The sequence below is a fragment of the Ptychodera flava genome, chromosome 6 (genome assembly GCF_041260155.1).
Source record: "Ptychodera flava strain L36383 chromosome 6, AS_Pfla_20210202, whole genome shotgun sequence".
Taxonomy (NCBI): domain Eukaryota; kingdom Metazoa; phylum Hemichordata; class Enteropneusta; family Ptychoderidae; genus Ptychodera; species Ptychodera flava.
Window position 1 is genome coordinate 18,088,385 of NC_091933.1, and position 22,355 is coordinate 18,110,739.

A 22,355-nucleotide genomic window follows, 5' to 3' on the forward strand; every position below is an offset into this window, starting at 1 on the left:
GTACATTGGGCCGGTGGCCTGTAGTGCTTTAAATAAAGATTACTACTATCATACAAATTTCAATGCGTTCGTTCGTTCGTTTGTTTTTCGATAAAACGTGATTAAACTTGAGTGCGATGGCTAAAAATTGAAAGCGATCAACAACATTATGAGTGATACTGAAGTATTAATGACGTTTCGGAGTGCTATGAGTTCTGTTCGCTCAGTTATATGAACAAACCATCGCAATCCGCACGCCTAGCTGTAAGTAGTTCCGGTCACAGAGAACTGAAAATATGAGTCATATGTTGACATGTGAAAATGAATATCAGTACTTTCTAAACAAAAGGAGAATGGCAAAACAGGCATAGCATGTATGATAAAGCATAGCATGTATCTTAATTGTACTAATAACCTTCCGAAGGGTGGCCTTCCAATCTCATTGTCATCAGCTTAAGTCTGTGTCAAATTCAATTTATTTCTGTAGTCAGGTGAGATTAAAAATAGATTGTAGATAACGTCAACTTCATATGAAGATTCTGGGGTGCACGGTGAGGCATACGATGAACAATTGTACATATTAGGATGTTCAGTGCATTTTTTGTGATTAGGTAAAGTTTAGGCAAATTTGAAAGTTGTAAGTGCATGTGCATGAATAGTAAGACCTGTATAAGTCGACAGTGTCGGGTATATTTTACAGAAAGAAAGAGAAAAAACCCGAATCAATGCCTTTATAAGGTGTAGGATTGACTCGTTTTCTTTCTGATTCTTATTTCAGATTGGTCATCGCCTCCCTACGAGAGGTGGAGTCAGTGAACACGAAAGCAATGCGACACGAAGACCGAGCACATCTCAAAACTTGCATCAGATGGATATCCAGCGCGGAGCCTGGCTAAAAAAAACTTGGCCGTATTTGTTGAAATCTTAATGAAATATGCATATTGTATGTTTGGGGGCAATTTTCTTTTTTTTCCTTGTCGAAACTCATTTTTTCTGAAACTGCTTTTGTTACAAATAGGGTTGATTGTTACAAATAGGGGTAATACCTGGCATTGTCAATTCGGCAGATCTCATCTTAGTCGATTCTAGTCACATATTGCTTTTCGGAGAGCGGGTAGCGGAAACATTGGCTGCCAGCGTCACTCGTTACGATATCACTCAGGGGGTTAAAGCTCACTCTCAATGCATATATACCGTTACTAATGTATCGGTACAGCTTTACTTCGTAAAGTGAATGGGGAGCCCTTTTGAAATTAGGATTTTCACGTACTTATTTTTATCGGAACTGCAGTATTCATTTTCCGTCGAGATAGGTAGTTCCCTAATAGGTCAATACAATACCAGCAAATGCATTTACGTATACTATCGATATCGAACTGTGCTATGAGCCAGCTCAGACCTGTAAAAATATCGGCAACTTTTGTCTACAATTGATTTTATGACATCAGCCTATGGGCGACCACGACTTATAAGCGATGCAGTTTTACATTATGTATGCATACCAGAGGCATTGCATTATGCTGGCAAATAGTTGTATGCCCGTAATAGTGAGAAAAATTATAACTCTACTTTGCAGTCTGTCAACTTACAAACACCTGGTCGTCTTCAATAGCAAAGTCCAGTGTAACTTGAAATATAGTGAATAAATCTGAATAAATGTCAGCAACATAACCCTGTACAGTTGCTTTTATAACTTAAAGGGACATAAGCTTGTAACCTTAACTTGTGCATGTTTTTAAGTAGTCTGCTTCTGTATATCAACTACCGTGTCTGACCCTAATCCGTTTGTCATGCTGAAATTTCGAGTATTCTTTTTGTCAACACAGCTTGTATGTGTGTAGTTATCATTGTTCATGTTTACATAATTGAATTCTAGTCTGGACTTGAATACAGTTTTCAACAATAACAATGTAAATTATACTCATATAGGTTGTGTTGATATCCTAATACTTTGCATTAAATTAGAGTGTAGGGATTCAACGCAGAAAGTGTAAGGGAAACAACAAAACAAGAGTTCTGAAAAAATAGCCAAAAGATACAGCTTATGAAGCTTTAAGGTAGAATGTGCCTCCGGGACAGATGTAAGAACTCTCAAACTTTACAATTATTTTCTGATATACCAATTGTGGGGTTTCATTTTAAAGCTCTTGGTGTAAGAAGACTTTTCAGCGGCTTGGTTATTGAAATTCGAAAATTTTATTTTTCTCCATAGAATTAATACAGGAGTGGCGGCCATTTTGAATTTCAAATATCGGTTAATCTTGGGTATTTGTTTCTCTACTACCAAAATTGCACGGTGACCCCCATTTTTTTTCTTGATTTTGAAAGAGAATGATCGAAAGATTCCTTGAGGAAAGTTAGAGAAAAAGTTTAAGTCTTTCACTTTCGAGACGCATACTACCTTAACTGACAGTATGTTGGCATGACAGCAAGGTGGCTTTCCTATAGTAGAATGATAATTGGCTCTGTTCGGTTAGTCATATCTTCTGTCAGTGGCAAATGATAACAGACAATGAATGTGCTTCCTTCGTGGTCTATTGTAATTGATCCATTGAAGAGGAAAGTACCTTAACCCTTGATCAGAATGGATGAATTGTTCGAGATAATACATTCTTACAGACTGTATTCGTTGATCTTTATGCTGTCACGGTTTTCTTGATTTTTATCTCAACATTATTTGTTTGGTTGTTGTTCGAATGAGCTGACTCCAAAGTTCATTCTCCGAGAGTGAAAATAATACACGTTCATAAAGCGCGTAATGTAGATTTGAACGTCCATAGACGCTAAAATTTCTTTTTGGGTTGTAATTCTCTGTGGGTCAGATGAATATACATGATATGACGTGGCGCAAACGCGCAAGTCACAGTTGCATGCCCGATTTGCCTTATATACAACGATTGAATTTGGTCAACACGACGAATCAAGAACACTGTGATGTTGCCATATGGTTGAAACTGCCAATAATAAATATGCGTGTGCATTTAAGTCAAAGAGTCTAGAGTTTTTGAAATTTCAAGTGGGCAAGTTTGCGAGATTAAAATGTATAGTTAAGGCTGCGTTCACAAAAAACGGTTAGGGGGGGGGGCTGGAGGAATTCAGGGGGGGATTCGAAAATTTTGGGGGTAGTGGAGGGGGGGACTTGAAAATTTTGCTCTACCTGTAGGGGGGGACTTGAAAATTTTTGGGTCCCTTTTGAGTTTTACATTTTACAATTCCAAGTTTTTGTAGGTAATTCAATGAAAAATGAATACCATTTTTTATGTCATCTAAATGTTGTAATGTTAGTAATAATTTAACAAAATCTAGAACCATTTTGTCACATTTCATGACTTTTATCTTGAAAAATCTAAACGTGTGATTTGTCGTAAAAAACAAACTTGAGCCTCGTAACAGGGCAGAAGCTGCAACTGTTAATGATTTCTGCAATATTTCTATGCAATATAACAACTACAGTTTCTTGCTATCTCCCTACAGCATGCTCAAACACACAATATTTAGTTGTCGACAAAGCCTGTATATATAAATATAAATATGTATTTGGTGATAATTTAATTGGAGTCCAGACTGACAGTCAGTTGTCAGTGATACAAATGCATGGTACACATACATAGGCTGTGATAGCAAGCTGAATACTGGACAATTCAACATGCTGTAGGGAGTAGAACAAGAACGCAGTTGTAAAACTGAACAAAAATATTGCCAAAATTATCAAAGTTAGGGAGCGTTCAGTTTTTACGGCTGGGGGGGCCGGCAAAATCTTGTCGCCGGTGTTCAAAAAAATATAGACCCCCCCCCCTGCATTTTTCTTGAAAAAAAAATGACCCCCCCCTTTGTCAGACGAAAAAAATGATGGCCCCCCCCCCCCGCTTAAAAATAACTAAAACCCATACGTCAAATTTACCCGCATGGTTTGGATTTGAACTCCGGTACGCCGCGCACTTTATTCGTGTAGCAGAGATGCCAGTGCACAAACTTCTCAGCCACATCCATTGAAACGTCTGTTAATTAGGACGACTGTAAGGCAATTTTTAACTTCATTTCAATAGACAACTCATGTCCATGGACATTGTATAAAGTAAACCTTATTGGAGTGGTTCGCCAAAGGCAGCCCTCGGTTAAGAGGGTCATGGGCCATTACGTAAAGTCAACTTTATTCTAGTGGGCCACCGGTACCACCGTAAAGAGGGTCGATCATGGCTATTGCATAAAGTAGACTTTACTGGACAGGGCTGCTGAAGGCGCACGGCCATTAAGATTGCCGTGGGGTATTACATAAAGTCAATTATTGGAGTGGGCTGCCGCAGGCGGCCCGCCGGTAAAGAGGGTCGATCATGGCCATTGCATGAAGTAAACCTAATTGGAGTGGGCCGCCAAAGGCGTCTGCCTGTTTAAGAGGGTCATGGGTAATACATAATGTATATTTATTGTAGTGGGCCGCCGAAGGCGGCCCGCCGGTAAAGAGGGTCGATCATGGCAATGGCATAAAGTGAACTTTATTGTTAGTATTATGTTTTATGAAAATGTGGTGACCCCCCCCCCTTTCTTACCAGTGAAAAAGCGATGACCCCCCCTTTGCGGATTCCAAAATTTTGATGACCCCCCCCCCCTGGATTTTGCCGGCCCCCCGGCCGTAAAAACTGAAACGGTACCTTAATACAGCTACTGCCTACGGGTAGTGTCACTATCAGATACTACCCTGCCACTGCAGTGTCACTGTCACTGCATACCTGAACAGTGACAGAGACAGTCTCTCTGATTCTGATGTACATGGTAGTTGAAGAAGAGTTTTGGTCAAATGACACTCATGACAGTGAAACTCACTTGTACACAAGATCAGCCAGAGAGCAACACATGGAAGAAAACATAGAAATGTTTGAATTCTGGCATATGAGAATAATCAAACATTAAAGAAAAAAGATGGGGTCACCTTGCTTGATTTTCTAAATTTCACACTCTTATTATAAAATGATACAGAAGTAAAACTTTGCATAGTAAAGACTAAAAGAAAAAATATGTGACCAAATGGAATTATTTATTTTTCAACCGAATTTGCAATTATCACACCCAAATTTCAGAGATTAAAACATTTATTTGATGGAATATTTAACCTTCCGTATTGTCAATTTTGAGTAGCATCTAATTCATATAGGTCTTGTAGTTTTGAACAATTTTTTGGTAGGTCACTGTGCAATACGGTAATTAGCCAGAATTCACAATTTTCCTACTCTCTCATGATTGCATTTTGTGTGCTCTTCAACAGAGCAAGTTGGCTTTTAGACCAATAAATCTAAAAAATTCACTGATGCATTTAAAGAACTTGCCTTTGGGATATGACTATACAAAGTGCTAATACAGTAGTGTTGAACACCTGTTAGCGTACGGCGCAATACATGTTTATTTTTCTGCGCTCACATCCTTTACAAATATGCGGGCCTGTGATAGTTAGGGGGGACCTTGAAAAATTTTGACCATATAGAGGGGGGGGCATTTGAAAATTTTTTAGGGTACTTAGGGGGGATCTGAAAAAAAATAAGATTTCAATCGAGATTCCTCCAGCCCCCCCCCCCTAATTGTTATTTGTGAACGCAGCCTAAAGGCCTTACTTTACGGTCGTTATCTTACACAACAAAACCTGTTTATGCAAAGGAATGTAGATAGCAGATAAGCAGTTGGTACATACATACATACATACATCATACATACATACATACATACATACATACATACATACATACATACATACATACATACATACATACATACAACATACATACATACATACACACACATACATCATACATACATACATACGTACATACATACATACATACATACATACATACATACATACATACATACATACATACATACATACATACAGACAGACAGACAGACAGACAGACAGACAGACAGTCAGACAGACGGACGGACAGACGGACAGATGGACAGACTAGACTTGTGTTCATAGAAACCATAGATACTGGCTCCACTGCTTACGTAGCGATGTAGTAAGGGAGCCGTCATTATTTACGGCTAGGGGGTCGAGGAATTTCATCGGATTTTTATCCGATATTTCGAGTAACCCCCCCCCCGCCAACCGTGATCAATTTGAGAAATTCCTCCTCTCTTACACAGAAATTTTGACTGCCCCAACCTACAAAAGTTAAACATCAATACATATCTTTGTAAAATTTACAACAATACAGCAATAGCAAAGACCTTTCAAATCCTGGTGTACCCTACTACATCATCCTCGGTCATCTCATAACGGTTGAAAGAGGCGAAACCGACAAAATGAAATGCAAAGTGAAACAAAATACAGATATAAGAGTTCGCGCTATAACCAGTATCAAAACCATATAGTATTGTTTAATTTGGATGGGTATCATGACATGGTTTTCACTAGGATATCTGACTTGGCAGAAATTGAAACTACAGGGGAGAACAAGCGAAGGGCTTAGGGGAAGGTGTCAGAGGAGGGGACCGGGGGTGTCCCCTATCTCGCGTGGAAATCTTTGAGAAATTGATGTGTGCAATGGTGCAGTCTGGTGCTATCTGAGAGGTGTTTTTAGTTTTTTTTTTCACCAAGTAAAACTGTTAGAACTCCGCAAGGGGGGAAAGCACGAGAGGGGGCGCTCCCTCTCGCATCGATAATTTTGGGAAATTGATATGTGTAATGGTGCAATCTGAGAGGTGTTTCAATTTATTTTGCACTCGGTAATATTGTATGAACACATATTTTTATTGCATTTTTTGCATGATCAGTGTTTGAGTCACAATATTCAACAACCAAACAATGACAAATTATACATTTTGTAAAAAATACGGTTTGCCAGAGAGTGAAGACCAAAGAATGTGCAGGAATGGAAAAATATGTGACCTTCTTGTGTCATTTGCAAAATCTGACATTTCTGTAATCAGTCAGAGTCAGCATTTTTTAATCTATTCATTACTTGTTTGCAACCTCGCCGGCCGTACAATTTCTCCAGCTGCTAGCTTCTAAAGCCTGAATGCGCTATGGTTAAATGTCAAAATGGTTAATGTTTCTGTCATAATAAAGGATGAATTCATAGTAGCTCCGTTTGGTCCTAGATCCTTTGAAATTTTTGAGAAATTGATGTGTGCAATGGCGCAGTCTGGTGCAATCTGACAGGCGTTTTCAACTTATTTTTTATCGTAAAACTGTCAGAATACTCCAAAGGGAGAGCAAAAATGGAGTGTCCCCCCTCGCACCGAAAATTTTGAGAAATTGATGTGTGCAATGATACAATCTGAGAGGTGTTTCAATTCATTCAGCACCAAAAATTGAGTAACCCCCTTCTTTCTCCCACATTTTAAGCAACCCTCTTGTAGCTTTCAGTTTTTTATTGACCCTCAGTTTCCTCCGACCCCGGTCGCAAATAATGACGGCTTCGAAAACATACATATTACATACGATCTCTAGTTCATTCGCCGAACAAGCATATTAGTTTATGAAACCGTAGTCGTGGGTGTCAACTAGCCTGTTATTCGCGTGGGAAAATTTCCGGATGTCGTATCAAATTACGTTATCACAACGAAACAGCTTGATGTGAAACGTTCAAATTTTGTTGACCTTTTTTGCTCAATACATGCATTGTTAGGTGGAATGCGAAACTGTGATTATTCGACTTGTTAAAGATATCAAACTCACTTGCTTGTCCTCGGCGTTTTGTTCGCCTTATCTGTCATAAAGCCTATTTTATGTGTACATGCTGGTCTGCATTGCATATACGTTGGGCTGGTAACTAACTAATTTCGTTTGGTGTACACTGTTCCCTTGTCGTTTACCGGAAATCATATCTGCTACATAAGAAACGCGGAAAAGAATTTTGTGCTGCAATGTTTTGAAACGGCATATTTTCTGTATACAAGCTGTGCAAATATTTTGTGCACATACTCCGAACATGAAGGCATTTTGTAAACAATATTTCGAACAAACGAGTCCTTTTGACCTTTTATACAACCTATGGGCACGTTTTTCAGAACGGAGGACAATAGTGTTATAATCATGCTGCTTTGCTATCACGGAAATATGGATACCATGTGGATGGCTTCTAAAGAAAAAGGTATCTTTTGAAAATTCAAACAACATTCAGAATTACTCCTCTGGGCGAAATTTCTTGTATTGATGACTGCGGATATGACAATAACGAATCTTAAGCTACTAAATGGCATAATGTAGGTGGCCATAAAGTGGGAAGATGCAAAACATGTAGGCCTATATTCCGGCAAAGAATCATTTCGAGATTAACAACTGACATACGCACACCCCCGCGATCGAAATTCACCCCCAGTGCATCTGATATCAATGCAACGGAAACAAAAATTACGACATCGCTGTAAAATACCTGTTCTAGGAAATTGAAGTGCTTTTGAATGCCGTATACCACCACCATATCATCACTGAGAAACGAACGTTGATATGGTCACAATCGCACGGTGGCATTGGATCATGTCATGAAACAAATCATTTCGCACGCTTGCATATCCCATAACTACAGAGCACGAAAACATGAATTGGGAAAAAGCATGATATTGAATCATATTGTGAATAAAATTACAAATCGATGCAATTGTCTGCTCCGTGCTGCATGATTAAAAAACCAACTATGATTTCTGCAAGCGTCAACAAAATCAGATTTTTTTTAATCGAAACTGCTTTACAGTGTTGAGCCATTGATGTTGACCTATGTATGTTATTTCTGCCACTTATTATTTTCAGTTTCTGTTCTGCTTTCTAAAATGTACTTTGGAACTTCCATTATTTAATATGATATTGATCGACTATTTACGATCAGAGAAGGACGTTCAATAGTTGTTCAATCAAGAAATAATCATAGAATAAATAGATAAATGTCAAAAGTTGCGAATAACATCTGCACTCGTTTTAGCAGATAATGTTGAGTGTGGATGATGCATGGTTTATTGCATATCAGAGATTGCTATGCCACCGAACACAACCATTTGCGTACTTGGAAATCACACCGCAATGCCGAGGCCTTGTACTTGTTAATTCTGATCACGGATGACCCGGGAAAACAAAGGCTGCTAATTCAGTACAGTTTGTCTTACCTGCTGACAAGCAAGGTCAACAGCCATAGCCAAATGGAATGCAACGTCATACCGGTATGTTAAACCTTGTGAACGGGCAACTAATGAAGCTATATCTTGGTGATGGCTGTGACGGGCAGTTGGAAAAAAGCACGCTCACTCCAAAAACTGAATACACGGGGCCTCCCTTGCAGACAAACTAATTAATGTGACAATCAATGTCATATTAGGTCTCGTTCAATCTGCAATGACATCGCCCGTTTCAATGCCAATAAGTTATTTCCAAAACGATAAGATGGCGTCGATTTACTTATTATGGACGAACTGCCATTACTCTCGAGATGTCCTGCCAAGGGAACCATTCAAAGGATAGTTTGGGCGATGGTTTCTAAACAATGGCACAGAGAAAAGCCATAAAGGTAGAACTGGCGACAATACAATCTTGTACTCTAGAAGAGTGTAAGAATAGGAACTGACTTCAGCTTGAAGGTATGTCCTCGCCTAATCTGGGCATCCGCGTTCGATCGTAGTTTAAGCTTTGTAGTAATTGTGGGACGTGAAATATGTAAAGAAACAACCACACAATCTGTGCACTACTACACGAATCAACTTCGACCAGGTACCGTCGTCGATGGTGCGGCACCATGAATGCTCGCTAGTGCAACAGGGACAATTCAATCGATAAGTTACCGTTATACTTCCACTACGGTTTGTTGAGTTGTACATACAGATCAGCCTAGTACGTGCGAGTCCGTATCTGCTCTGCATGAGCAATGCATCCATCCATACTTGTACTACATGGAGGCATTTCAAAAGAATATCATGGTAATGTAACAGCAAATGTTTTTAGTATGTTAGTTGCAGGAGGATCAGAATCTCTTTGTAGACTGAAATGTCTGCAAAATGTAGCACTTTCTTACATTAACCTAATTCTCGAATAACTTTTGTCTGCGCTCAATGCAATCAATATTCCCATGACGTCATGTTAAAGCTATGCGCGTGACGAAACCTTCCATTATCTAAAGTACAGACCGGTGTATGTAAATATTAAACTGTTTGTTTAAAAATGAATTAATTGGATAGTGTTATCGTCAGTTAACAGGCAGAATGGGGCAAACCTTATTAAACAAACGAAGTCGGTATGTACGTTACTGTGACCTACAAACTTAACTATGCAGGGGGTTCTGACAATCTATATGTCACTAATTTTGATAAGCAACATTTACTTTTGATATTTGATCAGGTCACAGACGTCGGAAAAGAGCAGATCATTTGCCATTTGCATCGCCCGATCACACGATATCACAATGTCTGATTTGCCTCGTGTGATCTGATAGGTTTTATCTCACCGTTTGCCGATCATCCGATGGGCATCCGATGTTCATACTGAAATGATGTGTGCAGGTAGAGAGAAGATACCCTCCACTCAATGAACACACAAACACAAAAAGAACTGTGGACAGGCATTATGATAATGCCGGTAAGCCCAGTACACATATAAACGTCTAATACATTTTTGTCGCAAGGTTGGTGATGCGGAATTCCAAAAAAAAATGTGTCTTGTGATAGTCAGTTCAATGTGGTGTGCTCATTTTCCAGATGTTTTCAAAGCGGATAAAGTACCAGACGTTTCAAGAAAAACTTCCTGTGCTCTTTGCCATTATCAGAAAAGCGCATGTTTCACATGTTGCTGTTCTTTCAATGACATATAGAGACACGTGAATTTTTGAGATAGTGATTCGGTAAAAAAAACACACACACACAAAAAGGAAGGGATATATATTTCTGTTTCAAGTTCCCTTTATTTAGAAAGGCTTGCATAAGAAACAAGTGTTCGCCAATTTTCAAGCCTCTTTTTAGAATATAGAGTAAATGGTAAGGGCAGCATTGCCGAGAACGTTTGCCATCGTTTAACAGCCAACTTGGGGTGCAACACATTCTTCTAACGGCATTGCCTTTCATCAAAAATTAGATTTTTGAGGGAAGTCTTTCCTGCATCTGCTTTGTTTTGTTCTGCATTGGCCTCCGAATATATCAAAGCATGACAGGAAATAACATTTTTTTAACTAAAAAGTTTTTAGAAATTAAACGGCATTTTGCATGTTTTCTGTGTCTTTCCTCAAAAATTCTTATCTGTGATTTGATACGCATGTACCTCTTTTTTTGTTTTTTCTTCACTACCGGGTTGTATTTAGTAATTCTGTTGTCCTCTTGCTGTGCAGATAGCCAAATCTGTCATTTCATTGTGAACCGCAGACAATGGAGGTCTTCACCCTCTACTGTCTTTGTGTGAACATAATATCAATAGGACACTCTCTATTTATTGTGACTAGTTTTCAAGCGATGTCTAGTTGCAGGATGCGCTGCGGCCCCTAAAGCCCGAGCAAACCTCGAGCTGCAGTATCGCTGCAAAGTCGCTCGTTTCATAAACTGGAAAGCCCCTGTGCTGTGACATGGTTTCTGTATGTCACAGGTACTGCACTGCAGCTAGCAGTGTGTGACGAACTGAGTCATAGGCGTGCACACGTTTGTTAAAATTATGTGAGATCATTCTCAGAAGCCTTACCTTAGAGCAGAGACGAAAGACGGCTTCTCCATTCCCATGAATGAAAAATGATTTAACGTAAGAATTAAACCAGAGATCAGTTGACATTTGTCTGTTTCTTTCTGTAGTAAGCCTACACGAATGTGCAAGACAGTGTGCGTGATTCTATTTATAGACCTGGGTATTCCCCACTGCAACTACTTCAGAGGTCATGTGTGTACTCGTAGGCATACAACAATTGTTTGATATACTGGTAGTATTAATACATATCGTAATAACGATTACTTATTAACTAACTACATGTACTATTTGTCCGTTTTAAGAAAAATTGTGAACTGTGTAACTCCTGTCCTGGAAACGTTTTTATGCGCCCGTATTTCAGACAAGAACGTTGCAGCCTCGCTTGATACGCCAACTGTGGTTGCTGTGCCTTTCATCAAAACTGACCCCAGAGAACACAATTTGCATACAATGCATCTATTGTTCCTATTGGTGGCGAACTTAAAATCATCCACTGAACTGACCTATGATGATCAAACAATAGTGTTGATCGCGATTTCAGGTTTGTTACTAAAAATAGCTGCACGCGCGCGACATCGGACAACGCTGCCTGTTATTCGGACAATTTGTTGTTGCATATGCACGGATGTTGTTGCAGCTTGTAGTCCGAGCCATAAATTCATATGAACTAGGGTGACTTTTAATATTCATTGCAACACTAACAGAATTATTTTCGTCGTTCATGCGGAAAATGCGTACAGATATTTATTTATGCATATTAATGAGAGAAAATGACGTCATTTGCGATCGGTGTTATATGATAAACCATGGTTATTCTATCATACTATAGCGTGGATAAACTGTAAAGATATAAGGCCAAGAAAAAAGGAATAGTTTCCGCGTCACTCCACTTTTCGTTTCTGTAGATGTGAACAATGAATTTAGTTTAAAAGTTGCAGACATACAACACTGTTGACTGTATATTTTAGTTGAACGCAGATTGACTAACCGGAACTGATCTAAAAACCCTATATGCACATTATCTCTCCCTTTCCCATTTTGGGAAAGAAGCTTTGACCAGAAACACAATTTTTTGTCGAACTTCAAGTTACCATTTGAGAACCCTCGAATGATATTCTTGGAGGGGTTTCCCGACATTACGTCACTGTTACCATGGTTCAGCGATCATAGAGTTAAATATCGCTTGTCTTGTTACTTTTCTGGTTCATTCTTTGATGATGACAACACCATGTAACCTTTCGAGAGAAGTGTTTTGTTTCGATTGCATTTCATTCGCTCTGAGCATACACACATACACGCAACACACACACACACACATAAATATATGTATGTACATATGTATGTATATATATGTATGTATGTATGAATGAATATATATATATATATATATATTATATATATATATAATATATATATATATATATATATATATACATATATATATTCTTCCTGGAATGAGGCAAAGAAATCAAAATAAATTATTTTAAAATGAATATTAATACGTCGTTAATTATGAATCCATAAAATATATAAGTACCAGTGAATCATGTTTTAAATAAAAAAAATGTGCGCTACTGCTTGTGATAAATAATGGTACATTGGGTGCTAAGGGAATTTGGTCCATAAAATTAATTTGAGATACTAGTAGATTAATTTTAGCACGTAAAATTAATTTGAAGGCATAAACTTAATTCAATAAAATGCAAAATAAGTTAGTACTATACTATGTAACACTTATTCAGGATGACTGCATGAAACAAAATTAAAAATGCTTGAAAAATTATTCCTGGTCTATATAAAATTAATTCTAACACACTAAAATTAACGAAAAGCATAATTTTGATCAGAATGGCCCCATTATATATTATCTTTATTATTCTTCCTAGTTGAAGGCAAAGAAATTACAATTATTATTATTGTAGAACAAATGTTAAAAGTTGTACTTAGAAATCAATAAAATAAATAGAAAAAGTGAATTATGTTTTAAATAAAAAAAATTGTTACCATGGCAACATAAAACAAAAATGAACATGGAGTTCATGCTGTTATAACACTTAGGAGAGCATTTGCATAGTAACTGGGAGAACATTTAATGGAATTTGGAAAAAATTGAAATGTTAAAATCTAAATAGGTTACTATGGAAACACAGGGCAGTAAAATTGGATATCATATTATATCTTTCTAACCCAAAATAGCCCTTTGGTATAATATTTCTGTTGATTACTGAATTTTTACACTGGATATTTGGTCTTTCTAACCCAAAATATCCCTTTGATATAACACATTCTTATGATTACTGGATTTTAGGTGGAATCTTTGAAAAACTGGTAATTTTTACTCCTAAAATGGTTGCCATGGAAACATCTACCTTTAAATCGTGTGATTTTTTTGGGTGTGCTATCCAGAAAACCCTTGTGATCAATTTTTACATCAATCAATAGTTATTTAATAGGAAGTAGGGAAAAAGTCACATTTTCAATCCCAAAATGTAACCATGGCAACTTGAAACATTAAAATAAGTCTGGTTTTTGTGTTCTCTTACCCGAACTCCCCCACTAAATAATTTTCATATCAATCAAAGTAGTTTTCATGAGATATTAGAAAAACTGAAATTTTCGACCCCTAAAATGGTTACCATGGAAATATGGGGTCGTGAAATCGATATCATATTTGGTCTTTACGACCCAAAATACCTCTCTTGTGAATTTTTCAGGGAAATTGAACCTATCGTTATTCGCGTATATATTTCTATATATAATAGTTATTTAATTATTGTACTTGGGCCTCAGCCCAAGTACATTTGTTTTCATTCCGTGGGAAAAAACTCTGTAAGGTATAACCATTCCTGGCTGAGACCAGGGAGGGCAAAATGTCTTGGCTTCATCTTTCTTGGCATAATAAATGGCGTAATGATGTTACTGAATGGAAGTGCTGCTCTCAGCCAGTCTTGATAGTGAGATGTGAATATTAATGCTTCTCTATCTGAGTTTTTGCCACAAAATCTTCTGAATATAATCAAAATGTGCATCGAAATGCAACAATTAATGCACCCTCCGTTTCCTAGGCGATGGCACGACCCTTGCTACACCCACTGGACGAGCCAAAGTGGGAGGGGTAATTTCAGTTTGGTCGAACAAGAGGGCTCGAGACCAGAATTTAACATTTAAACTTGAAACATGTTTAATCGCTGACAAGATGTGGACTAGTGTTAACCGAAGTAAAATTGTGAAAAGGAAAGGTTTATATCCCGGACACAATGAAAAACATTACGACTGGAAACTGTACCCCCAGTTGAGAATAGTAATGCCCACAGCGATGGAGAACACTTATCCTTGAGCTGAGAAAACCAGACCATCATTTCGAAATAGAGCTGCAGATTCGAGAAGCTCGTTCAAAATAGCTAGGTACACCCCATTAAAGGGGTGGTTTCGAGTTTTGAGGGCAAATTTCGCCTCCTTCATATAGAAATCGTACGTTTGTTTTTCCAGGAGAACACACCATTTGACACAAAATTTGCATGTAAAGGGGTCGCCAGTAAGCACGTGGTCAAATCTGGCATAAGAAACAATATGAAATGTTGGGTAAAGCCAGTCCAAAATAAACTGATTTGAACTTTTGTGTTTTGTAATTTATACCACTGCAGTAACATTACCTTTTTTTGACAACATCACACAATGTAATACGTTTTGAAACTGAATACTCCGACGTATTCTGTGTCTCCTTTGCTAAAAAATACGGTATGCCGATTACCATGTAAGGAGATGATGACGTCAAGACAGATTTGTAGTGTGTTTGGTCCTGGATGGTGCACGAAGTTTTGTCAAGGTAGCTCGTGTATTTATTTCCTAAATGGGAGAGATTAGGGTCGATCTAAACGAAGGCCGAAGAATGTTATGATCCTCTAAGCGAGCTGAACTCTAACGCGAATGGATGGATAATTTGGAGGATGTCTAGAATGATCTCATCTCATTAAGATTATTTGGCGGTCAGTATTGAATTTCAACTGCGTCACAAGTTTGCGAAATGGTATTCCGTCGAACGGTCAACGAACGATATTTTAGAAATCTGGAGACATGGCACATCGCATTTTTATTTTAGTATTTTATATTTTACAAAAGATGTAAGAAGCAATGATTTTGTCGAAAATTCTGAAAAAAATATAGGAAGATTTGATCGTGAACACATTTTCACTTGGGTCAACTAGCTCTGCGTACGATGCTGTGTGTTCCGCTACAGCTAATCGCCCAGCTCACCACAGCCCTGCAAAGACCCGTACGCGTACGTAGGGTCGGTGACTTCAAATCCATTTTGGGACTTGACGTAAAAAGCCAAATTACTGCCGAAATTCAGCGTTCTTGGGCCCAAGTCGTATCCCATCCTACCTCAGCTACTCGATCGCTTCCAAAAATGACAGTCTTTTATTCACTTCTCGTAAATAACCGTCGATGTCGGCAACTCTCTCGCTAGCCTTGCGTACGATGCTGTGTGTTAGCTGTATAGCACATAGCATCGTACGCAGGGCTAGGGGTCAACATGGGGTCGCAGCCATGTTGCCTCAAAACTTATTTCTGTCTGCACTCAAAACTCAAAAATGTCGGATATGAACCTGAAAAATCGATGCAATTTTGTCAAACTTCGGCGAAATTTCAGCATATAGACAAAATTTCATCTAGGTAAGCAGGGCTCGAAATTAACTTTTTACCCTGGTAGTCCCAGTGGGCTACCATTTTCTGAAGTTGGTAGCCCAGCGACAAGGTCTGGTAGCCCATGCATGAATGAAGAGGTTTTTTTGTAAGGAATTTTTTATTTATATCTATTATTATTATTATTTATTTCTTAAAAAGCGCACTACACTTCGTCTCAGTGCTCTGTACACAAACAATGAAAAGAATGAAAATAAAAGAAAATAAAAAACATATCATTAAACACAGTAACATTCCTTAAAAAGATCAGTTTTCAACTGGCGCTTAAAGGATTGGACCGAACAGTTTAAAATAGCATTAGTAAACGCTTGTTCATTCCATAGTATTGGAGCAGCAACTGAAAAAGCACGGAAACCATAGTTTACAGTAGTGTTCTCGTATCGCGCCGAATTAACAATAATTTATCAGAGGAACGGAGAACACGTCGTTGAACTGAATATCTATCAGTGATTTCAAATACTCTGGACAGTTACCGGTTAGGATTTTGAAAGCGAGGAGAAGAATTTTAAACTTGAATCTTTCTTTTACCGGTAACCAATGCAAATCCATTAAAACAGGCGTGATGTGTTCACATTTCCGTGTACGACTAATTAAGCGTGCAGCAGCATTTTGAACAGACTGCAATTTTTCAAGTTGGTATTTTTGAATCCCATACAGGAGATAGACTATTACAAAAGTCAAGTCGCGATGTCACAAAAGCATCTAGACAATGAACGATTTATTTTTCATGATTCTATCCAGTGAGTGAATTTTCTAGTCATTTGACATCAATACCTGCTGATCATGGCCTTAGGAGAACGGTATAGCATGTGTAGTGGACGACGGTGACGCCTCAAAGTTTGACGACCTATTCACACATACGCAGAGCTTTGATGTTCGCAATGACAACGACTTTTCACTCACACGTGTAAACATAACATGGCTAAAAATAGATTGGCTATGAATTTCAGGATGACAACTTGGTACAGTCATGTTCCTAATACTTTCGTGGCAATTTTGACTATATTTCCCCCGGAAAGCTAAATGTGTGGATGGCCCGACAGCTTTTTCTTTGCAGTTTGAATAATTTTGTGTCCAATTGTGATTGATAAATTGGGACTAAATAAATATGAAAATGAATTTTCATTGGCCATCATTTCTTGAGCCTGTTATCCAAGTACATCAGTTCAGATATAAATGATATTTTATTGAAAGTTTGTCGCAACAAATTCGACATGTCCTTTCTGTGTCCAGCTGGGTTGACTGTATGATCGTCGGTATAGCATGTGTAGTGGCGTCAGCGATCAACATCATGTCGCCCACTAAGTAATTTCCTGTCCCAGGCTTTGGTAGTCCGTGTGGGCTACCATTTCATGGACTTTGGTAGCCCCAGGGAAAAGTTGGTAGTCTGTGGACGCGGGACTACCGCTAATTTCGAGCCCTGAGTAAGGTAAATTTACTGAAATTTGATCGACAAATAATCCTGAGCTTGAACGTGACAGCTCGCCTTCTCCGGGAAGTCAAGCATCCAGCTGCTCATACACAGTTGCCCATATGGCCAGGTTTATGAGATTGTTTTCAAGCGACGGCGGCAGACCGTACGGGGCTCTGGATATGAACCTACCGCCGGTGTAGCTGTAATAACTGTTGCGTTGTTTTTAGTGCCCACGGACGAAGTCCTGGGGGATTATAGGTTTGGTCATGTCAGTCCGTCCGTCCGTCCGTTCAGGCAGATATCTCAGACATGCCCTGGTCAATTTCTTTCAAACTTTGCACAAGAATAGTACCCAACCCCATACAGATGCACGCCGATTTGTTTCACAATGCGATCGAATTTGGCCGTGTTAGAGGACTTTTAGTTTACACCTCCTTAGACTCCCATGTATAAGGCAGTTCTCCATAGACTTTCATGTATAAGGCCAAGAAAAATAAAAATTTAGTTTCTCATCGTATTCATATTGCCTAAAGGATGCAGTGACACAGTTTTTTGTCCCCACGGATAAAGTCCAGGGGGCTTATAGATTGGGTCATATCCGTCCATGAGTCCATCAGTGAGTCCATCGGTTCACGCAGATATCTCAGACATTTTGACAAAATATCATGTGACCTTGGTGACCTTTGACCTCAAATATACATTATTGTCCATAACTCAGTAACCACAAGTGCTAAACCTTTCATATTTGGTATGATGGGACACCTTATGACGCCACATATTGTACCTCATTAATTATGCGCATATCTAATTTTGAGCGAGCCAATAGAGCTAGAGGTCTGATTTTTGGTATATAGGGATAAGTTAACAATATAATTTGTTTGACAAAACGTCACGTGACCTAAATGACCTTTGACCTCAAATATACATATTTGTCCACAACTCAGTAACCACAAGTGCTACATCCTTCATATTTGGTATGATAAGACACCTAACGACACCACATATTGTACCTTATTAATTATGCGCATATCTAATTTTGAGCGAGCCAATAGAGCTAGATGTCTGATTTTTGGTATATAGGAACAGTTAGGTACCGCAATGCCTTATGGTTTTAATGACAACATCAAAGATATAGGCAATCTCTCAAGTCCTGGTTGTCAGAGTAAGTGAATGTGATGGGCCTCTATTTGAGTCTTCTGTCCGTAGAAGACGTAGTCATGGACATAGGCGTTACCATCGGCCTAAATTGGATACATCAGCTACATCCAATTGCCATGACAAATTTCATGAACTGCTTCTTTTATTGCAGAAGCCTTTAGGTCTCCATCACATTCGTTACTTCATTATTTGCTCTTTCCATCAAGGACTTGAGAAGGTTGCATGTCTATGCATTGGGATTGTCTTTGACAGATCCGAACAAACAACCGTACAGACTGGTTAGTATTATTGCTGACATTGCACTATACAGACTATACAAGCCTGTTCGTGCTGAACCTATGACTGATGATCATCGTCATTTCATACATCTTCCATTTATAACAAAGGAATTGATGCCATTAATATCAGCAACATACTTCACAACAAAAAGGTTACATCAACTATACCTGTATACTGTACACAAGTCTGTACCTATTCTGTCATATCTGTACACCAAGACAATCTCCAATAAAATATTCAATTACAATAAGGCATTGCGGCACTTAAAAATTTATGAATTCCTTCAGACACCAGCATACTGTGACTGCTCTACATTTCCTTTCAAATATACTCCAGTTGGCCATGTCATCACTGGTGATCTGAACTTGGTTGAACATCACCACCTTCGTAAGATATTATCTTGTGGACCCAAGTTCAGAGAACCTCGCAGGATCAACTGGAACCATAATTTTAAGATCATTATGGACTCTGTTGAAGAATATGCCAGGAAATGGGCTAAAAGGGAGGATGTAGAGTTGGACACACTGTCAGAATGGGTCAAATCTGTGAGGAAAATAGTGCGTGGCCGTATTGGTCGACTAAGATCACATGTTTGCAGAAGAACCTATTCTGTATTGAAAGATCCTGATGCTGTTAAGTGTTTTAATGATATCCATGACAAATATGTTGTCGTCCCTGCTGATAAAGCTGCCAATAACATTGTATTTGTCTGTAAGAAGTATTATTTTGAATGTCTTATAGACGAACTTGGTGTAACTAAGACCTCAACCAACTCCACTTACAGACAATCAATGTTCAACAGATCTGAAATTTGGCAAACCATAAGTCATTACATGGATAATTTTAATATTACAACAAAGGATGACCATAATAAGTTGCCTAGCTTATACTGGATACCAAAGCTCCACAAAACACCTTACAAAGCTAGGTTTATCGCAGGATCTTCAAAATGTTCAACAACAGAGTTATCGAAGATACTGACTTCTGTTCTTTGTACTGTTAAACGGGGACTTCAAGCACACTGTGATGTTGTCTTTTCTCGGAGTGGTATAAATCAAATGTGGATATTAAAAAATTCGAAGGAACTCTTGGAAAATTTGAAATCAAGATCTGTTTCAAAAATAACATCTATTAAAACTTTCGATTTTTCCACATTGTATACCACAATACCACATGATAAATTGAAAGAACGCTTGAAAAACATCATCAACCAAGCATTTTTCTACAAAAACGGTTCACGCCGTTACAAATATGTGGTATTAGGGTATAATTCTACATATTTTGTTAAAAATACAACTAATGCTAAAGTGTTTTATACCGAGAAAGACATTATCAGTATGCTTGATTTCCTCATTGACAACATATTTGTTGAATTTGGAGGACACATTTTCCAACACTGTATAGGAATTCCCATGGCACTAACTGTGCTCCTTACTTGCCGACTTATTTCTGTTCTCATACGAGGCAAAATTTATCCAGAACCTTATCAAGCAGAAAAAGGTCTCTGTAGCTCGTACTTTCAACCTAACATTTAGATACATAGACGATGTCATTTCATTGAATAACTCTGAATTCAGTAAATATCTCGCTATGATTTATCCTCCAGAATTGGGGATTAAAGAAACTACAGAAACGGCCTCTTCTGCTTCATATCTGGACATTTTACTTGAATTTGACTCCAATGGTCACCTTTCTACTAGGCTATATGACAAGAGAGATGATTTCAACTTTAGTATAATTAATTTTCCACACCTCATCAGTAATATTCCACTCTCACCTGCTTATGGGGTATACATTTCCCAGCTTATACGATATGCAAGAGCATGCAGTTCATATGGTGATTTTGTAGAGAGACATGGCCATCTCTCTTTCAAACTGTTAAATCAAGGTTACACCAGAGCAAGACTTGTCTCTACATTCAAACGCTTTTTTGGCAGGTATCGCAAGCTGGTAGATAAATACAATATCTCTCTTCGACAAATGATCACTGATGGCATCGGTGACATTGGGCCTTAGTTAGTGACCACTACCTATCTGACTTACAGATTGATATATGGCGGGTGCCACATGTGGGGCAGGATGCGCTTACTATTTTCGAAACACCTGACATCACTTCTTGGTGTTTTGGCCAGAGGTCCATATATCTTTCTTTCATGAATTTGACTTTGTTTGTACCGTCTATTTACTGTCTGTTCTGTGCTGTTTTGTGTCTATGTTTACAACTATTGTCTTACAAATTTTGACCTAGTGTTATTGGATTATGGATTGGTATGATTGCGATTATTTTAGCAATACAATTATTTTGACAAAATGTAACGTGACCTCAATGACCTTTGACCTCAAATATATATATTTGTCCACAACTCAGTAACCACAAGTGCTACACCCTTCATATTTGGTATGATGGGACACCTTATGACACCACATATTGTACCTCATTAATTATTCGCATATCTAATTCTGAGCAAGCCAATAGAGCTGGATGTCCGATTTTTGGTATATAGGGATAACTATAGGGTAGAAATCTAAATATGCCCATCTAAATATTAGACATCTACCATCGAGAACAAAAGAAATTTGCTGTAATTTGAATATTTAAGGAGTTTAAGCAATTTCACTATAAATAAAGAACCCCTGCCTCAAACTCCACAAAAGTTGCTAGACATATTTTGCCGTTGTCATGCCATTGCTTCGTTTAATAACCAGTTAATCAAATGCCTAATTGACAGGAGGAAATTCAAGACCATATTTGAATAGTAGTATATATTGTCCTCAAAATTACTCTATCTCGGCCCAAGTACTCATTGCCTTCAGCAATACTGCCTTGTTATTATTATTATTATTGACGTTGTGATTGCTGTTATCGTTGTTATTTATATTATTCTTGTTGATTTTATTTGTTTTCCTATGAGTAAAAGGCTTGACCATGGCCGTTTGTGATTTCGGAGCTTTTCTCTTCATGAAAAATGGAATTTTCAAGTTTACGGTCTTGACTGAAGTGCAACTTTTTAGTGAATTACTCGCATTATTTTATAAATTTTGTCCGACTTCTTCCTTTGTTATTACTAATCGAAAAATATGTCGCAGTAAAACCCGAAACATTAGTGTGTACATCAGAAAGCTGAATCAAGTCCATTGCTGGGAGTCTTTGATCGCTTATAATCAAACCACCGTCCCTCCACC

The 22,355-nt window shown here is 38.2% G+C and overlaps 1 protein-coding gene across 2 annotated transcripts in view; it reads right to left on the bottom strand.

The window, feature by feature from the left end:
- The window catches only part of LOC139135030 (serine/threonine-protein kinase TBK1-like), a 115,010-nt gene that overhangs the window by 91,145 nt on the left and 1,510 nt on the right, over positions 1 to 22,355 (bottom strand). The window contains exon 1 of one of the 2 annotated variants that reach the window (XM_070702203.1): positions 11,618 to 11,766. The exons of the other annotated variant lie outside the window; for it this stretch is intronic. The gene's annotated coding sequence lies outside the window, so the exon portion shown is untranslated. Of the gene's footprint in view, positions 1 to 11,617; positions 11,767 to 22,355 lie in introns of those variants that run through there. 2 annotated transcript variants of the gene reach the window in all.